The 11857-nt window shown below is 39.4% G+C and overlaps 1 pseudogene; it reads right to left on the reverse strand.

The window, feature by feature from the left end:
* Positions 1–8356: 8356 nt before the first annotated feature.
* LOC129688062 (WASH complex subunit 3-like) lies at positions 8357–8962 on the reverse strand (annotated as a pseudogene).
* Positions 8963–11857: the final 2895 nt, after the last annotated feature.

The following is an 11857-nucleotide window of genomic DNA, read 5'->3' on the forward strand; positions in this document are numbered from 1 at the left end:
TTCCATGTTCTTCTATGCAGGCTGCCACAAGCAGGTGATGCCAAGGGTTTGGATGAGTCTTCACAACTCAAGTGATCCAATGAAGAGAATTCTTCACAGGTGTGTCCAGCTGCTTGGATTTTGTTGATTACTATGTAGTATGGTTGACAACCAAGAGTAGTCATCACAGTGCTCTCAACTAAATGTAGTATTTAGATAGGGCCATTGCAGCACCACTATTATTGTTAAGGGCGCTTTCCTCTGTTTCCTGCTTTTCTATTTATATTATCCATTCTCTGTGTGCTTGTGTTCCTAATGCAAGAGTTTGAAATTCTCCTCAGTATTTTAGAAGATTTCACCTTTAAGTTTGATTTCAGTTGTTTAGGATCTTTGAAATGGTAGTAGACAATAAGACTGAATGAAACGTTCTTATTTTAGAGACAGGTAGGAAAGTACAGGAAGAGATGCTGAAGGGATAGCCCTGTGGGAATGGACTGGAGCTGGGGTAGATATATCCTCCAAGCTGGAAAACTACTAAGACATTTTCCCTTTGGTTTTGGATTATGTGCTAAGCACATAGTCGTGTAGACCAACCTGCCACAGCAGATAGACTTAAAAGTAAAAACAGGGCTGAAACACACACTAGAACTCAGAATTTAGCTTACAGCCAACAGGTGGCATTATTACTCAAATATACTTGCAATGAATTATGCCTTTCTTTTTTTAAATTTAATTTTATTTTATTAATTATACTTTATTCACTTTCTATCCCTCCCCATAAGCTCCTCCCTCCTTCCCTCCCATTCCTACCCTCCCTCCCCTTTCTTCACACATGCCCCTCCCCAAGTCCACTGATAGGGGAGGTCCTCCTCTTCTTCCTTCTGATCTTAGTCTATCAGATCACATCAGGAGTGGCTGCATTGTCATCTTCTGTGGCCTGGTAAGGCTACTCCCCACTCAGAGGGAGGTGATCAAAGAGCAGGACAATCAGACTGTATCAGAGGCAGTCCCTCTTCCCATTACTATGTAACCCACTTGGACACTAAACTGCCATGGACTACATCTGTGCAGGAGTTCTAGGTTATCTCCATGCCTGGTACTTGGTTGGAATGTGAGTCTCTGGGAAGACCCCTGTGTTCAAATTTTCTGGTTCTGTTGCTCTCCTTGTGGGGTTCCTGTCCTCTCCAGATCTTACTATTTCCAACTTCTTACATAAGATTCCATGCATTCTGCCCAATGCATGGCCATAAGTCTCAGCATCTACTTTGATAATCTGCAGTGCAGGGCCTTTCAGAGGCCCTCTGTGGCAGGTTCCTAGGTTGTTTCCTGTTTTCTTCTTCTTCTGATGTCCATCCTCTTTGCCTTTCAGAATGGGAATTGAGCATTTTAGTCAGGGTCCCCTCTCGATTAGTTTCTTTAGATGTACAGATTTTAGTAGGTTTATCCTATGTTATATATCTATATGAGTGAGTATATACCATGTGTGTCTTTCTGCTTTTGGGACAGCTCACTCAGGATTATGCTGTCCAGATCCCACCATCTACCTGCAAATTTCATGATTTCCTTATTTTTCATTGCAGAGTAATACTCCATTGTGTAGATGTACCACAATTTCTGCATCCATTCTTCAGTTGAGGGGCATCTGGGCTGTTTACAACTTCTGGCTATTACAAATAAAGCTGCTACAAACATGGTTGAGCAAATGTCTTTATTGTGTACTTGAGCCCCTTTTGGATATATGCCTAGGAGTGGTATGGCTGGATCTTGAGGAAACGCTATTCCTAGTTGAGAATGCCAGATTGATTTCCAGAGTGGTTGTGCAAGTTTACATTCCCACTAGCAGTAGAGGAGGGTTCCCCTTTCTCCACATCCTCTCTAGCATGTGTTGTCACTTGAGATTTTCATCTTGGCCATTTTGATGGATGTAAGGTGAAATCTCAGGGTCATTTTGATTTGCATTTTCCTGATGGCTAATGAGGTTGAGCATTTCTTTAAGTGTTTCTCTGCCATTCGTTATTACTCTACAGAGAGTCTCTGTTTAGCTCTGTTCCCCATTTTTTAATTGGATTACTTGGTTTGTTGCTTTTCAGCTTCTTTAGTTCTTTATATATACTGGATATTAGCCCTCTGTCAGATAAAGGGTTGGTGAAGATTCTTTCCCAATCTGTAGGCAGTCATTTTGATGATGGTGTCCTTTGCTTACAGAAGCTTTTCAGTTTCATGAGGTCCCATTTATTGATTGTTGCTCTTAGAACCTGTGCTGTTGGTGTTCTGTTCAGGAAGTTGTCTCCTATGCCAATGAGTTCAAGGGTATTCCCCAATTTTCTTCTAACCGATTTAATGTGTCTGGTTTCATGTTGAGGTCTTTGATCCACTTGGACTTCAGTTTTGTGCAGGGTGATAAGTATGGATCTATTTGCATTTTTCTACATGTAGACATCCAGTTAGACCAGCACCATTTGTTGAAGATGCTGTCTTTTTTCCATTGCATGGTTTTGGCATCTTTGTCAAAGATCAGGTGTCAATAAGTATGTGGGATTATTTCTGGGTCTTCTGTTCTGTTCCATTGATCCACCATTCTGTTTCTATGCCAGTACCATGCAGTTTTTATAACTATTGCTCTATAGTACAGCTTAAGATCAGGGATGGAGATACCTCCAGAAGATCTTTTATTGTAGAGGATTGTTTTAGCAATTCTTGGTTTCTTGTTATTGCATATGAAGTTGAGAATTTTTCTTTCAAGTTCTGTAAAGAATTGTGTTGGTAATTTGATGGGAATTGCATTGAATCTGTAGATTCCTTTTGGTAAGATGGCCATTTTTACTATGTTAATCCTGCCAAGCCATGAGCATGGGAGATCTTTCCATCTTCTGATATCTTCTTCTAATTCTTCCTTCAGAGACTTGACGTTTTTCTCAAACAGGTCTTTCACTTGCTTGGTTAGGTTCACACCAAGGTACTTTATGTCATTTGTGGCTATTGTGAAGGGTGTTGTTTCCCTAATTTCTTTATCAGCCCTTTTGTCTTTTGTATACAGGAGGGCTACTGATTTTTTGGAGTTAATTTTGTATTTGGCCACTTTGCTGAAGGTGTTTATCAGCTGTAGGAGTTCCCTGGTAGAGTTTTTGGGGTCACTCAGGTATACTATCATATCATCTGCAAATAGTGATAATTTTACTTCTTCCTTTCCAATTTGTATCCCCTTAGTCTCCTTCAACTGTCTTATTGCTTTCTTAAACAATGTTTAAATTTTTCCAAGTTTAGCAACGTATATTGAATACAATTTAGCTACCTAACTTCTCTCTTGACTACTGTCTGCAGACTCCCATTGTTTCCACCCAACTTTGAGATTATTTTTTGAGTTGTGTCTTTTAAACAACCCAGATGTCCATCAATGGAGGAATGGGTACAGAAATTGTGGTATTTTTACACAATGGAATACTACTCAGCAATCAAAAAGGAGGAAATCATGAAATTTGCAGGCAAATGGTGGGATCTAGAAAAGATCATCCTGAGTGAAATATCCCAGAAGGAGAAAGACAAACACGGTATATACTCACTTATATAGACCTATAAGATATGATAAACATAATGAAATCTATACACCTAAAAATGATAATCAAGAGAGTGGACATGGGGTAAGATGATCAATCCTCGTTTAGAATGACAGATGGGATGTGCATTGAACATATGACAGGAGTCTACTGAGCGCATTGGAAAGACTGTAACTAGCAGTGTTTTCAAAGCAAAGACTCATGACCAAACCTTTGGCAGAGTACAGGGAATCATAAGAAAGAAGGGGAGTTAGTCTGATGAGGAAAGGATAGGAGCTCCACAAGGACCAAAGATATCTGGGCACAGGGTCTTTTCTGAGACTGACATGCAACCAAGGACCATGTATGAATGTAACCTAGAACCTCTGCTCAGATGTAGCCTGTGGTAGCTCAGTAACCAATTGGTTTCCCATAGTGAGGGGAATAAGGACTATTTCTAACAGGAACTCAATGACTGGCTCTTTGGCCTCCCCACCCCCCAAGGGAGGAGGAGTCCTGTTAGGCCACAGAGGAGAGCTTTGCAGCCAGTCCTGAAGATACCTGATAAAACAGGATCAGATGAATGGGGAGGAGGTCCCCCCATCAGTGGACTTAGCAAGGGGCACGGTGGAGAGGAGGGAGGGAGGGAGGGACTGGGAGGGAATGAGGGATCGGGACACGGCTGGGGTACAAAGTTAATAAAATGTAACTGATAAGAAAAAAATAAAATACAAAAAAAAATGTACTTATTTAGAAAATAAGGTTATATGTCAAGGCAAATGTCCTGCCCTTAAAATGACGACACTCAAGGTAATAGTGTACAAAGAATTTAACCTATGATAGCATTATATATTGGAAAGTAAAGAATATTTAATTAATCTTCCCACATTTCCTTTTTCAGTGACATATTCTATTTGTTAATAGTTGTTTAAATGTTGACTTTACTGAAGAAAATAATTAAATGTTATATTGTCATCATTAGTTTTTTTTTTTTAAAGCACAAAAAAGTTATTAAAAAAGAGAACTTCTGTATAGTTGGTATGGTTTCAGTTTTTATAGCCAGGATCGAAATCAGTAGAGAGAGCCTTCAAGGGTAAATATGAGAAGTACTGCATCCCTCTGCAAATCCAGAACTGGATTACATGTACAAAGAAAATTATATCTTTAAGTCTTTATGTATTGTAGCACTATTCTCAATGGCCAGGGAATATAAAGACCCTAATTGTCCATGAACTGATGAATGGGTAAATAGAATGCAATGCTCATACACAATGGGATCCTATTCAGTCATTTAGAATGATAAATCCTGATCGTTTATGGCAGGAAGTGGAGTTCTTAAGGGAAGTCAAGTAAGTTAGTCATATGGAGACAGAAACAGTGTGGGCTCAAGCATATGGAGTACAAAAAGTTGATTTCCTTCAGGGAAGTTAAGAACAAAAGGACAGTTTTCAGAGGCTGGGAAGCATGAAGAAGAAAAAGAGATAGATAGTTGTAGGTTCATTCATGAATACTAAGTATACACGAATACTTAGATAAGAAAAATCAGCTCTGATGTTCTGTCCAATGTAGAGTGACTATAATTATCAGTTGTTTTTTCTGTAACTCTTTTTTAATTAAATTTTTATTTTTTATATTAATTATAGTTTATTTACTTTGTATCCCTCCCAATCCCACCCTCTCTCCCTCATCTCCTCCCTGCCCCTCTCTAAGTTCACTGATAGGGGAAGTCTTTCTCCCCTTCCATCTGACCCTAGCTTATCAGGTCTCATCAGGACTGGCTTCATTGTCCTCCTCTGTGTAAGGTTGCTCCTCCCTGCAGGGAGGGGGTGCCAAAGAACCAGCCACTGAGTTCATATTTTGTACTACAGTTTTTACAAGAGCGGGAGGGAATATGTGGATGATTTTTTTTTTAACTTCAAACAAATGGTAAATGCTTCAGGAGACAGAAATTTTTTTTTGACTCAATCATTAAGTATAATGAATTGAAAGTATAAGGTAGTCTCTTAACATGTACATTTTCCAAGCCAATTTTAAAAAATATATGTACTGTCCTGTTATTATTTTTTTAACTTTCATAATTTATACTATATTCTAATGACAAATAATTATGTAAATTATAGTGATTTTAGTACAATTTACTTCACTTTTGGAAAACCCAAAGATCTGTGGTTTGACCACTGTTTTTTTTTCCTTTGTCTATAAATGTATATACATATATATATTTTTTAATTTTATTTTTTTCTTATCAGTTACATTTTATTAACTCTGTATCCCAGCTGTGTCCTGCTCCCTCATTCCCTTCCAATCTCACCCTCCCTCCATCATCTCCACCCTGCCCCTTTCCAAGTCCACTGATGGGGGGGACCTCCTCCCCATTCATCTGATCCTGTTTTATCAGGTATCTTCAGGACTGGCTGCAAAGCCCTCCTCTGTGGCCTAACAGGACTGCTCCTCCCTTGGGGGGTGGAGAGGTCAAAGAGCCAGTCATTCAGTTCCTGTTAGAAATAGTCCTTGTTCCCCTCACTATGGGAAAGCAATTGGTTACTGAGCTACCACAGGTTACATCTGAGCAGAGGTTCTAGGTTATATCTATACATGGTCCTTGGTTGAATGTCAGTCTCAGAAAAGACCCTGTGCCCAGATATATTTGGTCCTTGTGGAGCTCCTATCCTTTCCCCATCATACTAACTCCCCTTCTTTCATATGATTCCCTGTATTCTGCCGAAGGTTTGTTGACCACTGTTTTTAATGTTTAATTAATTAATCAATTGCAATGTATTCACTTTGTATTTGAGCTGTAGCCCCCTCCCTCTTCTCCTCCTAGTTCCACCCATCTTCCATCTTCTCCTCCCATGCCCCTTCCCTAGTCCCCTGATAGGGAAGAGGAGGACCTCCTCCCCTTCTATCTGATCCTACCTTATCAGGTCTCATAAAGGTCTTCTGCATCATCTTCCTCCATGACCTGGTAAGGCTGCATCTCCCAGGGGAGGTGATCAAAGAGCAAGCCACTGAGTTCATATCAGAGTCAACCTCTACCCCCTAACGAGGTAACCCACTAGTTGGTTGGAGTATAGGTCTCTGTAGGTCTCTCTGGGCCCAGAGTTTTTGGCTCTGTTGTTCTCCTTGTGGAGTTCCTGTCTGCTCTAGGTCTTTTTGTCTCCCTATTCTTCCATAATGTTTCCAGCACTCTGCCCAAAGTTTGGCTATGAGTCTCAGTATCGCCTTCAATTCCCTGGAGGGTAGAACCTTTCAGAGGTCCCCTGTGGATGGCTTCTCAGACTGGGAAAAGATTTTCACCAACCCTACATTTGACAAAGGAATAATATTCAGAATATATAAAGAACTGAAGAAGTGAAACACCAACAAACCAAGTAATCCAATTTTAAAAATAAGGAACAGACCTAAACAGAGGATTCTCAACAGAGGAATATTGAATGACAGAAAAACACTTAAAGAAATGCTCACACCAGAAGAGGGAGAAAACAGGGAACAGGATGGGAGCCTACCACAGAGGGCCTCTAAAAGACTCTATCCAAGCAGAGTATCAAAACAGATGCTGAGGTTCCCAGCCAAACTTTGGGCAGAGTGCAGGGAATCTTATGAAAGAAGGATGAGATAGAAAGACCTGGAGGGGACAGGAGCTCCACAAGGAGAACAACATAAACAAGAATTCTGAGTACAGGGGTCTTTTCTGAGACTGATACTCCAACTAAGGATGATGCATAGAGATAACCTAGAACCCCTGCTCAGATGTAACCCATGGCAGCTCAGTATCCAAGTGGGTTCCCTGGTAATGGAAACAGGGACTGTTTCTGACATGAACTCAGTGGCTGGCTCTTTGATCGCCTACCCCTGAGTAGGGAGCAGCCTTACCAGGTCACAGAGGAAGACAATACAACCAGTGCTGATGAGACCTGATAGGCTTGGGTCAGGTGAGAGGAGAGGAGGACCTCCCCTCTCAGTGGACTTGGAGAGGGCCATGGGGGGAGATGAGGGAGAGAGGATCAGATTGGGAAGGAATGAGGAAGGGGGCTATAGCTGGGATCCAAAGTGAATAAACTGTAATTAATATAAAAAATAAAAATAAAATTAAAAAAAGAAATTCTCAATGTCCTTGTCCTTAGTCATTCAGAAAATACAAATCAAAATGACCCTGAGATTCTACCTCACACCCATCAGAATGGCTAAGATAAAAACCTCAAGGGATGATGCATGCTGGAGAGGTTGTGGAGAAGGGGAGCCCTCCTCCATTGCTGGTATAAATGCAACCCTGTAAACCCACTTTGGAAATCGATCGGGAGCTTTCTCAGAAAATTAGGAATAGTGCTACCTCAAGATCTAGCGATACCACTCCTAGGCATATGCCCAAAAGATGTTCCACCATTCAATAAGGACATTTGCTCAACTATGTTCATAGCAGCTTTATTTGTAAGAGCCAGAACCCGGAAACAACCCAGATGTCCCTCAACAGAGGAATGGATACAGAAAGTGTGGTGTAATTACATGATGGAATACTACTCAGCAATTAAAATCAAGGAAATCATGAAATTTCAGGCAATTTGTGGGAACTAGAAATCCTGAGTGAGGTATCCCAGAAGCAAAAAGACACACATTGTATATACTCACTTAGAAGTGGATATTAGACATATAATATAGGATAAACATACAGAAATCTATAATCCTAATGAAGCTAAACAACAAGGAGGACCCTATGGAAGAGGCTGGAACTTCACTCAGAAGTGCAAACAGAATAGAAATTGAAAGTGGTTGTTTTTGTTTTTGTTTTTGTTTTTAATGTTTTAAGTCAGAGCAGAGTATGGCTTGCAGGAACAGCTTTGAAAAGTTCATGGCTGATTGAGTAGAGACTTAGTAATCATTTCTGTGCCGTTAGGCACTGGAGCATCTGGCTTCTCAAGAAGCTTTGGATCCAGCTCTTCTGGAATCAGTTTCTTTGTGATTGCCATCACTGGAACACACACTTGAGCCCTCTTGAGATATCTGGCATATCTGGGATCCTTCACTACAGTTAAGATATTCTCTGATGATACCTTGCTTTCCTGTGCTTCAGATTGCTGTGTACTGCTCTGCTGTGGTGCTCTGAAGTGATTTCAGAATGGTGATCCCTTTGTTACAGTAGTGACAATGTCAGGAGACACTTCAACTCAACTGTGACATTCTCTAGGCCTGGGATAGATGACAACTTCACATCTCAAATATTGAGAGCTGTTTTAATTTGCCGAATATGAAGAGAAATGTCTGCCTGTTTCTCTTTACAGACTGGCTGAGAAAACAACACATTGCACACCACGAACTCGTTTAGAAGTGCCATGGTTCTTGGTTCTTTTCTGTTGAATATCTGACACCTTGGCCAGGTTTACGCCTGAATCCATGAGAAGAAACCCATCCTCCTTTATCTCTTCAGCAGGCCCCTCCAAGTTTAGTAGAGCCATTTCTCAGAAGTGATGTTCGTTTTCAATTATTTGTTCATCAAATGCAAAATAACAACAACAACAACAGTGATAAATAATCAGCAGCAGCTAGGCTGTTGCCTTTTGTAATTAAGTTTACTACTTACAACTGTTTCTTCTTTGTAAGGAGCAATTTGAATCCTTGTTTATGTTCTTTTGTCAGTATGTTCATATACAAACACTAGAAACTCTGATCACGCACTAGTTTAAGTGAGGCAGAACAGAAATATGGAAAATTTGTGGAGACAAGGGAGGAGAAACTTGAGAAAAATAATATGACCCATCCTCTCTCTTTCATTGTCAAACAATGCAACACTAGTATTTCCAGTCAACAAGGAAGGCTGACCTTGGCTTGTTCTTTGTCTACATAAGTAATGGAAAGTAGAGGCAAGTACTCATGGCTTCCATTTAGTTTCTAAATCTTTAAAATACTATATAGGTTTTTCTGCTTTGATCAGAAGCCATTTTTATTAATCTATAGAACTTTTCCACCAGTACATTATATTGAACTGAGGTTTGCTATCAAAGGAAAACGATTCCAAATATCTTAGGCCACACTTTGCTCATGGTTTTCTAACATGACATTGCAGGAATGAGGCTCCAAAAGTGCACTGTGCTATTATTACCCTGAAAATGGTCCAGGTCCTACAGTATTGGTGTGTGTGTGTGTGTGTGTGTGTGTGTGTGTGTGTAGTGGAGGTGTGGAAGAAGGAGGTGAGGAAGAGCCAGTGTCAGTTTCTGCATGCCCTGAAAAATGGCATCCAGGGTTGCCAGCCTGGTGAGAAGTAGACGTCCCTGGATCGGGTTTGGAAGCAGCAGAGTACAGTAGTTTTCACTCTTATGGACTCTTCATTTCATGAAGAAAATGCTAGATATTTCTTTAGCTGACTCTTGAAAAAGATTTTATTTATCTCTCTCAGTACTCAACAGGCTAAAATATTTTTGCTTTATTTCAAGGGATGCTTTAACAAGTTTGCAGCTCTCTTTTCTGTCCACAGAAATATTCTTTCAAAATCTTTTTCTCATCTTCCATATAAGTGTGAAGGAGGATACCCAGAACATGGTTTCAAAGTCACCCACTTATACCACCCCTGACCCCTGGAAATTGGGTTCTCTCTTTCATAAACATATGATTAACCTAACCACCACTCCAAGCGAAGTAGTACAGTTGCTTTCCTGAGCATGTTTATAAAATATGCAAATCCAACATGTCCCTTGCTTCATTATTGTATCCATTATTTAGTTTCACTATAAAACAGTTGAAGGTCAGAAGGATAATTAATGCAATTAACCTTCCATGGTTTAAAATTTCCATAATTTTAGTAAATGTTTTAATGGAACTCTAGCCTGAAAAACTGAAGAATAAATTTATTACCTTCATTATAAATGCTAAATAGAACAAAGCAATTACTCTGAAAACCCAAAATAATATCTAAATGAGCCTTGATTAGAAGCATGCCCATTGTTAATGTACATTTAGTTTCTATCTTGAACTATATTTTTATTTGTGTGTGTGTGTGTGTGTGTGTGTATATTGTATGTCTGCTAATGTGAACACAAGTTTTTCTACATTTCTAGATGATCATATTTATGGAAAAGAATGGAAGTGAGTTCTTGACAACTTGACATAAACTAGAGTCGTGTGGGAAGAGAGAACTTCAATTGAGAAATTGCCTCCATTGGAAACAAATGTAGGCATTTTCTTGATTAATGATTGATGTTGGAGGGCCCAGCCCACCGTGGGTGGTACCCACCATGAGAATGTGATGCTGGGTTATAGAAGAGAGCAGATTGAGCAAGCCCTGGGGAGCAAGCCAGTAAGCAGCATTCCTCCATGCTTCTGCTTTCAGTCCTGTCTTGAGTTTCTGTCCTACTACCATAGATGATTGACTGTAATCTATAAGGTGAAAGAAGTCCCTTGTTCCCGAGTTGCTTTTGTATGTAGTTCTTGTCACCTCAATACAAAGAAAGCAAACTAGGAAAGGAGCTAAAGTATTTTACTCTTGTAATTTTCATTCTTTGTGGAAGCACTGTGTTGCCTAGGTTGACCTCAAACTCCTAGTTATAGTGCTTCAGCCTCTCAAGCACTAGGATTATAAGCAAGTTCCACCGTAGTTTAAACTATTCACTTCTCAAAGATTTTAGTCTATATTGTGATGAGTTAACATGTTAAAACTTCACTGAATGTGCATCAAAACAATCTTATTCCTTATTATCTACTAAGATTATAATTCAGTTAACATTTTCTGAAAAAGGAATATATTTCAGGAGTAGCAATATTTTTCTAATAGTCCCAAGAACAATGAGAGAACTGGATAAAAAAACAGTCTGTGATTTGCTGAAGATGCCCCACATGCTCAGAACACTAGTTAGTAAAGTGTGAAGAAGAAGTGTTAGAAACGTGACATAGAGAAGGGGATTCCATTACCTGAAATGGAATTATTTTGAGCCAGTTTTAACAGTACATAAGGTGAGTCTTTGTAAATATGTGGGTCTATTTTTTTCTTCTTCTTGGATTGTGGTGGTACAGTAGTTATTTTTTAATTGTCATGACTTACCATTCATCTTCTTTATTCTTTGTGGTTGTTGTGTCAAAAGATACTAATGACACCGAACAGTGGCTAGTCAAACAAGAGGAACTTAGGAGTTACAAAGGAAAAGTACAGTGTTTAATGTTTCTCTCTATTTTGTTGCTGTTGCTTTAAGATCTGTTTAGGTTCCCTACCATTTTTTCTTATTAAACTTCAGTCCCAGAACTGAATTAATTCCATTCAGTTTCAGTTCACACATTAATTTTTGTTTTGTATTTATTGACTTATTTGTGTGTGTGTGTATGTATGTATGTATGTATGTATGTATGTATGTATGTATGTATGT

Source organism: Psammomys obesus, unplaced genomic scaffold, assembly GCF_907164565.1.
Source record: "Psammomys obesus unplaced genomic scaffold, mPsaObe1.curated_primary_1811, whole genome shotgun sequence".
Lineage (NCBI taxonomy): Eukaryota > Metazoa > Chordata > Mammalia > Rodentia > Muridae > Psammomys > Psammomys obesus.